The sequence below is a fragment of the Aphis gossypii genome, chromosome 1 (assembly GCF_020184175.1).
Source record: "Aphis gossypii isolate Hap1 chromosome 1, ASM2018417v2, whole genome shotgun sequence".
Taxonomy (NCBI): Eukaryota; Metazoa; Arthropoda; class Insecta; order Hemiptera; family Aphididae; genus Aphis; species Aphis gossypii.
The window spans coordinates 45,728,162-45,741,255 of NC_065530.1; positions in this window are offsets into that span (position 1 = coordinate 45,728,162).

Genomic DNA, 13,094 nt, shown 5'->3' on the forward strand with positions numbered 1-13,094 from the left:
TATTGTATTCTATAATACTGTATAGGCATAAGTATTTACAGAAACGAACATTTGACGTGATGCGTGTGAATTAAATAAATGAGACAAGCAGTCAATAATTATATATTATATAGTGTGTATCACGAGAAATGATGATGGATGAATTAAATTAGATACTTCGGTTTTCATTTAATATATAAAATCAATGTCTATTAAATCATTAATAAGCATAGTAAATAAAAAAATGAATCTTGTGCGCAGCTCTGTTAGCGTTCGTGCTCAGTCTTACTCAGATTAATTGTCTCTACCTACCTAAGCCCCGTAGAAATGTTTGATTTATATTTTAAACTGTCAATGAGAGCGATATACATAGCAAATATTAAATAACTGTATTAGCGCATAATGCGCATAGTAATATTATGTATGTTGTTATTAACAAGAGTAAACAGTTTCAGAAATGCGAATTATCGGACTAAAATTCATGACTGAAATAAGACGTTCCTAATGGAGCTCGCGCAGCTACAGGTATACTAGAAATCGCCAGAGGTGTGCATTAAGCCATTGTGGGTATTTCAACCCGAAATTAATTACCTCCGGTTGGTTTATTAATATCCACGTGTAATTACTGTCATTACACCGGTTCGGAAAGAGGTGGAACCCAATCTCGTCTTAGATGCCTGGCGCTTTTTAAAGTCATTAATAAAAATGAAAAATTATGAAAATAGACTGTTGGATGCTTCTGTGCGCTGTATAACAAAACAACAAGAATGACGACGACGAAAAAATAATATATAGAAGTGAAAAATGGTCCATAACAAAAAGTCTCATCGAGTAGAGGCGGTTACGCATATAAATCACGTTGATGAATGATAATTCCAGTAGTGTTTGAATTTATCAATGTATATTGTATATATAATATTATAATATTTATAATATTAATTTCCAACTTTGTACGTCCAAATCATTTGCTAAAAATAACTGATGAATGATGGTATAAGATATAACATCAGTAGTGCTGTACTGTCTGTGCTATTGTTAAAATATGAATAAAACCAATATGAATTTACGAGAAAACATTTTATCCCGAGACGTTAAAGGTATATAAATTGTTTGTATAATCAATACGTATATCCTATGCTTGTGTTTTTTTAACTGCTGTAGTTTGAAACAAACATTAAAATATTTAAATAAACTTTGTTATTATGTATGATTCAATTTCAATTTGAAATATATACATATGTTAGTTTAACACTATGATATATGACGACTTAAAGTTATTATTACAACTTTAGCAGTACTAAGTAGTAAGTACTAACACTTATTGATTTTGGAAATGTATTGTGAACGGTGAATTCTTAATAGAAAAATCAATGCACAAATCTAAAATTTAACATAATATATATCTTATATTGACTGTTGTAACAACTATACCTATGAAAATATTATTAATGGCTAATCACATATCATGAAGTAATAATACCATTATTCGGATATTTTTAACAAAATATATTTTTGTCTTTTAAGAGAAACAAAACATTTTTTATGGAATATTTACGTGTTTATAGTATATGGAGCTTAATAGCTATAGCATTATATCTACTATGTATAATGCGATTATACGTGCGGTATATATATAAAAAGTTTGAACTACGCGTGTTCTCGTAAAATTTAATAACGTCAAATAATTCTTGCTTATCTTTGTGACCTTGTATTGGAGAATGTTGAACGATAACAATTTACAAAGTCTCATATTTGATCCCACATATAAAATATGTACTATTATTTATATCTATATATATATATTATTTAAAATCTTTACTATACAGTATAAATATAATATGCAAGTCATAATTTAAGATTAAGTTAGACTGAAAAGAGCACCCTAACACGAAATTAGCTAAAAACACATTTTTTTAATTATTGTATACACATATATCTATCGGTAATATAAACTATAGGTATACTAGACCTTTTGCAGGATATGAGATATATATTAATACAACATACCCAATGGCTACACCTACCATAATTATAACATATACACAGACGAATTTTAAGAATAATATTACTTATCATATCGATCCTCGATAGTAATCTGTATCGAATATACATAATATCAAATATCTATATAATATACACTTTCAGCAATCAAGATTATGATAGTTTTGTGTCTCGATCGTCACCCGAAGCGCCGCCGTCGTGTGTAGGTGTCGCTTCATACGTCGGTGTCGGCGATCGGGCTCAGAGATGCAAATGTCACAACATGCATACATAGATACACACTATAATATTATATATATACGCACACGAGTAGCCGGAGAGAGACCTACCACGACGCCGTATATCACGCACGGGTAAGGGGAGGGGGCGGTCGTCGTGCGTGCGTTGCTAATCGATTTCAAGTACCTCCTCCGCCTCTATTCGGATAGCTTTTTACACGTTAAGAACAAAAATACAGTTACACTTCGACGACGGGTTATAGGATTAAACCCAATCGTATACAGAGTTCGAATATTATCGGAATTTATAAAATAATACTGCCCTCTCATACGTTCGATATACGCACGCTCGTGTTTCTATTATAATATTGTGTACGATATTATAATATTCAAACAATAACTAGAGGAAACGACGTACAATCGCAAATGGGGAAAAGGGATGGAAGTGCACGGTGACGTTTTAGAACGCCGTCGTCGTCTGTTATAAGAACAAACCTAAACGTGTACAATGTTATACGTATTAGGTATATACTGTTATTGTTTATATAGGTGTTAGTTCGGGTGTATATATAGGGTGTATACCTCGCAGCAGCCGCGGTATTATAGATCCATCGATACGACGACGTGTTGTCTGTCGATAGTTTTTTTTTTTATTATTATTTCGATATATTACATGCAAAGTATTTAAGTATACACATACACACACACAAATATATATATATATTTATAAAAGAAAAGTACCGCCACTTGCGGCTGTTTAGTCGTAGTGGCGGCGGTGGCGGCGGTCCTCTCACTCGGAAGCGGTTGTTTTGCATAATTCATGAATTTTTCATAAGGTTCGTGCACCACCCGCCGGGCAACTGTATACACACTCGCGTACATACGTATTTTATATATATTTATTTATTATGTACAATATGCACTATACACGTATATGGTGTGCGGTGTATCCCTGACCGTGGCCGCAGGTTAGCGCCGCCGATTTACGCGCGCACGCTGTACATTATAATAATATATGTACCTTATTATTACATATACACACATACACATGCTGACACGCAGACGTACACACACGCGTCATTTTACGCGTGCATATTATTTCCGGCCGTTTTGGCGGGAACAACGATCTGGTGTTAACCGCACATCTTTGAGAGTGTCTATATGGTCACAACATAAGTATATGCAATATATGCACATATGCATACACCCAATTATACCGTACTAAATATATATGTACTTTTGAACTGAGGTCAACATTATATATGTATAGGTAGGTTCAACGGCGTAGCCAGCGGAGTGATTTAGACGTCGTCGAAACAACCTACATATACCTAAGTATTTTTTTATGATTTAGATTATTTCTAAAAAATATACGCAGTTCTATTATCAGTATATGAAGATTGATGACTACGACAGCGGAGAGTGCGTGTAAAGTTCCCACGTGTTGCATTTAAATAAAAAATTTAAATTTAAAAACCCTCCTCCCCATCACAAAAAAATCCTAACTACGTCCCTAGGTGGCTTATATAATATATAATATGTGTTATGTTATGCGGATTCACGTGTTGATCATATACGTACAGTTTTCGTCGTAAAAAATTGTAACGTCTTCGTTTATTTTACAACCAAATAGTATAAATGCAATATTATAGTGGCATTAAATTAAAATTAATTTTAGAAAATTCGAACGCCCTTATCCTCTTATCGCCACTAATTATAACATTTAGTTTCGTGCGGTTCACGTATCCATTATTATTTTCGCGTGTGTACGCACGATGAACGCTTTTATTGCAGACTTCGAAATGACTATATAATAATATAGGTATATACGATAAAAAAACCTACTTTATACTTCAGAAATCGTCTTAAAATCGTTCGGGCGATTGAGGATCGGGTTAGGTACCTACCTGTTTAATAGATCCGCACACGCTACAAATTATAATAAATACCGGCGTGACTATAAATATGATAATATACTGCCTGTATATCCGATACTATATAGCTGTTTTTTTTTTAAACTGAGATCGTGATAAATAAATCTTCTCGAAGCTTTTCGCCCACTACTTTTTTTTTTTATTTTATATTACAATATTATAGTGCGGCATACCTAGCGCGCAGTTGTATATACCTTTATAATCTACGTGTGTTGCAATCTCGTTCGTCGGTCGTATTGTCGTCGATCAGTCGCGGGTGCGGCCCCGTTATACAGATACAATTAAAACAAATCTCCCCTTTGCCACCACCGCACCTAAGTCGAACGGGGCACACCTATCGTTTTGAGCACTGCACTATCTTATCGCGAATATTGGATCCTCTATTGGACCATTTACCAGCAGATTATAACCCGCAATTACACGCATTTACCTACTGTGCTGGACTGAGTGCATATATGGGCCTCGGTATAAAGTGTACCCGCAAAAAGGGCCCTCATCCACGGTATAGACTGTAGAGGTAAATATTATATGTTAAAAGCTTAAATTGCAATATATTATGTTTGTGTACTATATTATGCTTTGGCGTTGTGCAGCAGCTAAGCTCGTGCTTCCATCTGCCGGCAGACACGCAATGCGCCGCCGCCGCCACCGTGCGCGTATATTGATTACGTCACGATTCGCGATGGCGGCGGCGTCCCCGGGGCGGCTCTTTCGTGATAATAATATCAAAACCCCCACCACGCCACACACACCTCTCACTCGGCAGCCCTCCCCTAAAGGCATTATTGTCGTCATCATTACGGCGGCGACGAGCAAAATTATTACTATTATTCAACGAGAAAAATCGGAAAAAAAAAACCATCGCTCGACGTCGTCGTCGTCGCGTATAGTCATTGTTCGCATTCGTCTCTCTCTCTCTTTCCGGAGCATAAAAAAAGCATTAGCGCTATTTTCGTGGTCGCGTATATAATATCTAATAGGTATATATATATATTATTATACCTACCTATATACATGCCTATAGTCGTATGTGTATGCGCGCACGCGTGCAGTTTCGAATATACATATACCTATACCTATGTATAAGTACAGTTTTGCGCGTTACGATTTAATACACGACGATGCCGTTTACACGTGCCCACCTGGCGCCATAAATATATCGTCGTCGTATATGTATATATAATATAATATAGTGTTTTGCTCGTCGGAGCTTTCTCGTCCGTCCGAGTCGTTCACTATATAGTTATACGCGTATACGATGTACACGCATTGATGCGAGTTGCGTTGCGGTGGCGGAGTGGTCACGAACGATTGCGTGTCGAATCGATAATGTCCAGAGATGTGTTTTTGTCGCGTACCTATCATGTGTATATAATATACAGTCTATACGTATTATTATTATTATTATATACGTTGCAAAATCGTTTAATATATATTATATATATATATAGTTTGTAGTGCTGTTGTCTCGACGGTAACGACGACGATGACGTCGCCGCCGCCGCCGTTGCTGTCGCGTTCGAAGAAGACGACGCGCAATACTCTCGCGCCATCGGTTATTAAAATCCAAAACGCGACCTCAGTTTATTACACACACACACACACATATATATAATATTATATAAATTATATAGAGTTATCCGGACATACCTAGGTACAATACCTGTACAATACCTACTTCACGGAGTTTCTAAATGTCGAAATCGATTAATAATTTTTTATTTCTACTCGATTTAGCCGTCAACGAAACTCACGCGCGCACATATCCGTGTGTTTATATCGTAATCACACGCACAGTCGAAATATTAAAATATTATATATTATACTACCGTTTATTTGCCTACCTTGTACTCACATAATATATATTGCACGACCGCGTGCGTATTTATTATTTTTTTACTGCAGCGTCATACCTACATTGATTTTTTAGTAAAAAAAAAAAAAATACTGAAAAAACTTGAACACACGAATAATATCCGTATAGCACGATTTCGTCAACACCGTATTTGTCAATTTTGCTGCCTATTTAATGGTAAAATACCCTGAATAATTTTTTTTTATTTGAAAACATATAGGATAGTATACAAATTTAATACAGAGCGCAGTCGTTTAAATATGTAAAAAGATTTTTATAGTCTTTGTCACGTGTAGGTATACTGAAAATGATCATCTATGTACAGGTATCTTACAGAACCTGTAAACGTTAAACACTTAGATATTATTCGTTATAATAAATTTAAAATCAAGACAGTGTATACACATATATTTATAATATTTATACATTTAATACGAGTATAAGAAATTCTATGCAAATCTTTTAAACTTTTTTGTGGCGCTACCGTGTGTATGTCTATCCGAAGGCTGTACACATTTACTTTAATTTAATTAAAACGATGTTAATTACAGTTTGATTAATATTATATAAATTGTAAATCAGTTACATATTATAATTATATGTCTAGTATCTGCTTATAGGTTTATAAAATTCTACGAGTTGTTATTTATATTTAGGTACTTCCTAACGAGTATCTATAACACCGTGCTATGCATAAAAAACTTATCTGCAAGTATGTAAATTAAATTAAATTTACATTAAATAAAAAATTAACTGAGAACAAAAATCAATTTTAAGATGATTATTTTACCAATTTTATAGATTTAATCTGAATCGTATGCGGTTGTTATCATACACTTTGTTTAGTATGTACATATACTAGCTAATATTTTTTAATGGAGGTATTATATGAATTTACCTATGTTATATTATATAATATATATATGCTTATAAGTTAAATGGATAGATTTTTGATATTTTCATAATACTGTTCTACGCATTAAGTTTAGAATTTAACTTTACATAAGTTCTCTTAAGTTTTGAGTTTTGTTGAATTAATAGTTTACACAAGTTTACCTTATGAAACTATAGATATATATTTTGTTCACGAATAAAAAAAAAAGTTATTTTTGATATTTCTCTGAAATTCTGAAATATTTGATGGATTAAATTTACATCATTGTATTATGGAAATTAAATTTTACTAAAATATAAAAACAATCTTCGCTATACTATAGATAGTTTAGTACATACAATTATATTATTTATACATTCTAGTAATTTTTTTTTACACATTGGACTGAAGAAACTAGTGCCCTAAATAGTTGTTATGATTTAAACTTAATGCATATAACTAGTAAAATTATTTGAAGTATTTTAGATTTGTTTATAAAAGTATATTACACATATTATATAAATATTAGTTATTAGTTATTATATTTTATATATTATGTAAATGAAACACCGGCATTCCTGCAGTTCAGAGTAAGGTCAGATGAGGCGTTGATTCAAAGATGCAAATGACTATGAGAAGTTCGTCGTCCGAACACCACCCTCTCAAAGAAGAAAACCGTATTTAGGGGTCGTCAAAATATGACCCTCAAGGTGGAGGGGAATACGACAAAAAAAGCTACCTCCCTTCTCCTCCGGCTAGCTGACTTGGACTGCTGAATATGCATGAGCGTCTCCCTATGTACTATCCACCGCCAAACGCACACCCGCCGATGACATCACCGCATCTTTTTCCCTAACATTTCGCTTATATATCCTATATGATGGTGGTTTATATCCTCATTCGTTTATATACATGTATATACACATTATTTGCGTGTGTGTGTGCAGTATGCATAGTATATGTGTGCGCGTGTGTGTAAAGCTATTTCAAAGCATAAAAAACTGCTGTCATAGCAAATCCGAAAGCATAAAAAAACTACGTGGCAAAAACCTATCGTTTTTGGTATGTATGCATTGCCGTGCCTATATAATATAATATGTGCACTGAACGACATTTCACCAGTGATTATTCTACGATGATAAAAAAAATTTATTCCTCGACGTTTACATCTCTCCGTTAAACTACTAATCGGATTTTAATCAAAACGAAAAACATAATATTCCAAAACGTATACCTCCTATTTAGTATAGGAAACCGGAACAGCTGGTTTGAAATGTTTATTTGGGAGAAAAAACTCGTACCGTTATCGTTATTAAATATACGACTCACTACAAACATAAACATTTACTTAATTTTTTTTACAAAAAAAAAAATCGGAAAAATCTAAATGTTTTAAACAACCTTGACGAGTTTTGGAATGTTAAAGGTATATTGACATGTACGACTCCATCGTGTACACTGAGTAGTGTTTGACTATACAACTATTTAATCTGTATTGAGCAATTACGTAGGTATGGGTAATTTAATATTATAATGTTTATTAAAACCAAATAGAAATAATAATAATAAAAAAAAAAAAATTAAATACTAAAATATACGACGCCGTCTTGCGGTATGTATTCGTCGAGAGCGTAGCTGCGTAAATTTTAGTTATCTTTATATTATTATTGCATTTCGCATAATGTCGAAAGTAAATATTTATTGTACAATCGTATTTAGAGATTCGACAATGCATCGAATGTATAAAGATATAAATTCATTGCTATATTATTATGTATATATGCGCGTATATAGGTAATAATAATAATAATAAAAAATCATACGTCCTACAATATATTATTATATATATATAAGAAGTTTACACGTATAATCGAATTACCATATAATCGTCGTTGTGTTATAAACGCGTATTATATAAGTATGGTGCATATTATACTCGTCTATCGTGTACAGTACGTATGTATGTAATACACTTTGGCATATTATATAGAAATAATAATATCGTATTTTTTAAGCCAAATCCTTTAAAACACTGCCATACTTATCGTTTTATAAAAATATATACAACGTAAATTTATCCACCAGATTCTTGTCGTGCAGAGTACCCATACATAGCGGCGGCGACAAAACTTTTACAACGCGCACCCGTTACCGCCGCCGCCGCAGCAGCCACAGCCTCTATAAACGCGTATACGATGTGATCAATGATACGTGTCTAAACGGTATAATATAATACGCTCGGCCGCGGTGCTAAATAACTCTTTTCTACACCCCTAAACGCACGCGGACACATTTGACCGAACTGTTCGGCACTACCCTATACGTATATATATACTCCGCACTCTGGGCGTTATACGATTTTATTTTTTGACGTTTTGCACAATGCACCCCCTCCCCCTCGAATACCGTTTAATAATACACAAGCACCCGTGCTTACATATACGTAAGTATATACACCGCAGTCTCGTCGTCCGTTATTATTATTATTATATTATTATACGTAGAAGAACTTTGACTGTGTGGTAGCTCGGCGGCGACCGTTTTTACCCGGCTGTCATTTACGCGGTGATTAATGGGCGCGCGAGTCGGTCGGCCGAACAACGCGGGCCGCGCGTTGACCCGATGGGGCATCGATAATGATCAATGATCGCTCATATACGCGTATATACGCGCGCGTTATCGAGCCACCGCCGCCGGGAGAGCGGAACCGTGAAATTCCTTACATATACCGCGAGACCTGAACTCTGTCGCGGGCCACGCAGAAAATCGAACGTCGGACCGATCCACACGTTATAATGTAATATTATACATATATTATGTATATATATATATATATAAGCGAAACCGACCACAATACGCGTATATTATTATGATGATATGCGAACAAAATATATTACGATATTATGCGAGGGATTTGGACGCAGCGCTTTTCAGGAGTTTTTCAATGCAAAATAAACTATATACATTGACATATAGTTGTGATAATAGATCCGAAAACCGCCATAACGATTCAATATATCTGTGAGAGTGTGTGACCTCGCGTGATATATTGTGTTATGATATATGCCTACTCGTCTGAGTCGATAGTATAATAGTATTGTTGTATTTGTACGTATAAATGCCGTTTGAACGACGAGACGCTGCGCACAGGATATATGAATATTGAAAACGTTATAAATGACCAGAAGAGTGGCGTGTAGAATAAGCGACCGCGGGTAGGTTCCTGCGACGTCGCGAGGTATATGTACGGCAGTATGTCACCCACTAACGCCGATTCGTGAAATATAACGCCGACAGCGGAGTGTTTCGATCCCCGAACGGCTCTCGTGTATATTAGGCATATCCAGCGTACACATAGCCCGCGGAAAATTGACAAAAATTGCACAATTAGCGAGGGTGTCTTTAATGCGCGCGGCCGATCAACGGCGGGTGGCCCGGGTGGTTTTTTATTATTACTATTATTATTATTTTATTTCATTCGATTTCGTCGCCGTGTCCCACCGCCTCCGCCGCTGCCGCCACAGGGGTGGAGTGTTTAACCCGAGGCCATCATCCCTCGACCGGAATCGTTACAAAGAGCTGGCCCGACGACTATTATATAATACGTGAATGAATACGTGTGTGTGTGTGTGTAGGGAGTGAAAAAAAATGAATAAATTACACCGTATATATATTATACGCTGTGCGATGACGACGACGACAACTACGACGACGTTGGTCAATCACCTAAAGCAATTATCATTAATTTGCCATTTTCTCTTTGCAGTGTATATATACAGTGTATTCGGTCGCACCCCGAGCTCGGCCGCCGTCACCCCAGGCAATCGATCCCCCGGCCATAATATTATACTGTGCAGACGACTACGATCCACACACGTATATAATATGATATATTGCACACAAAATGCGATTAATCGACGACAGCTCATCTGCTGCAATAACTACCCTGCGTAGCGGTACCGTAACCATCGTAGCAAAATTTGGCGCTTTGACTTTTTCACCCCTCCATCGTCACACCTGCGCGCGAACAAGAGCAACAAACGGTTTTAATTTGTGCACGTAACCGATGAGTTTGACACATTTTTTTTTTTTATACGTAAGTCTTATAAAAATATTTCTACATATAAACACCAAATCTTATAAAATCGTATCTCAAAAATCAATATCTTACTTTGGTATGATATATTATTAGGACTTCTAGTTTGATTATCACCTGCATGGTTATCATATCAATTCGTCTTTTGTATTTGCGAAAACGTTTTAAATACGCATTCGTTGGTGCGGATTAATTGAACTTCTCGCATCAGATCGTATATAGTCAGCTGTTTCACAGAAACTTAATAATCTAAAAATGTATAGGTACAAAGGAAAATTATAATAATAATAGTGTTGGTGTTTCGGTATATTATATTCGAATATGTATGTATATAACTCTTAACCCTGTACATGCATTGATGTTCTATTGGCCCTTGGGGCCCGTAGTTTAATTTAGTATGACTTAAAGCCGTATTATAGGATATACTCGCTGAAGAAAGCACTTTGAAAGTTTAACGCTTATAAAAATCCACATAACTTTAACACCCATTTCCCCATATTCCGAGTGAATATATTTTCTGGGAATTGCACACATAAACATAGGAAAAAACTTGTTAAGCCCATTTTTCAAGTTTTATTAAAGGTGTGTTTTGCTGCATTGATGTATAATAAAACCTTTATTTCTTTACAAGATTACTGTGTATAGTCGGCACTTATGTGTATATATACACTTAGTGCATACATTTATGTACACACATTGTTTATAACTTGGTTTCAGTACTCATTTTTATGTATATTGTAATTTAATATTATCATCTCTTTTATAAGATTTGTTTAAAAAAAAAGTAGTCTTGGATCATGGCGATTAGCACTTTTTACATTTTTTAAAGTGTAAACCATTTTAAATCCATAATAGTATAACGGACGTAAAACTAATACGACGACAGTATGTAAAATGCAAAAAATAATTAAAAAACGAGCATTTTATTTAGGTGTTTAGACGGGATTAATCCTATAGTAAAAAATAATTAGTATATTTTTTTGATTGTTCATTAATTATTATTTAATTGTTTGGAGTCATTTAATTTTATACAGCTATATAGTAACAGATACGAATAAATGAAATGCATTAAGCAGTTGAATATATTATAATATGTTTATCAATGTATAACACGTAGTGGTGTAACATTTTAAAACAGCAGTCAGAAGAACCGCTTTATAATATAATTATTATTGAATAATAACAAACGTTTTGCGTTTTGATGTGATTCAAAATTGTCTGTTATGAAATATAAATATTTAATAAACAAAAACAATACCTTTATGTATTTTACGGTGTCTAATTGATCAAAGTCTTTGACTTTAAACGAATACGCGTATACGATGTATAAATCAGACATCAGAAAAACGAGCAGGTAGAAACAAAACGGTCATGGTGTAAATACACATTCCCCATAAAGTACTTATATAGACTATATCACGTAATAGGTATAACACGTTAAGTACAAGTGCATAATAATATCATATTATATGCACATTTATATGGTGCGTTTGATATTGCACTCTCTTTCTTTATTATTCTGGTGTGCTATGCATAATCCGATTGTGTTGACGGACTGACGCGTCTGTCGTGGGTCGCGACGAGTTCATTGGAAAACCACATCGAATCGGTGTCATTTTTTTTACGTTTCTCTCTCTCTCTCTCTCGATTTATTCCGTTTGTTATTTTGTGGACTCTGCAACGTATATACCAGCGACCGCCTTCTCTACCCCATATCCTGCAGTCCCGCTGTATATAGGCCTGTCCACATAATCCTTACAGTGTGACAGTGCACACAGGCACTTTTCCGTCTCTCTCCCGGAACGTTAACTCACTCGTTCACTCTAAATCCATTTCCGTATTATCTCATTTGAATACCACTGTCCCCTTACGCGTGCGCACACACTTACACACATATACATATTTATATATACACATATCGATCGAAAGAGGGACGACTTTAATTCACTCTGTCACCCCTGTGCACAGCAATCCCGTCGCTGTCGTCGTCGTCGTCGTCGGTTCGTTTTTTTTTCATTTTTTTTTTTTTTATTCCTCGTTTGGTTTTCATATGTATGAATATATATATATATATTGTATGTGCGTGAGCGAGCGCTTGTGTGTGTATTATACTCGCCAAAGTCACGGCCCAGTCGGG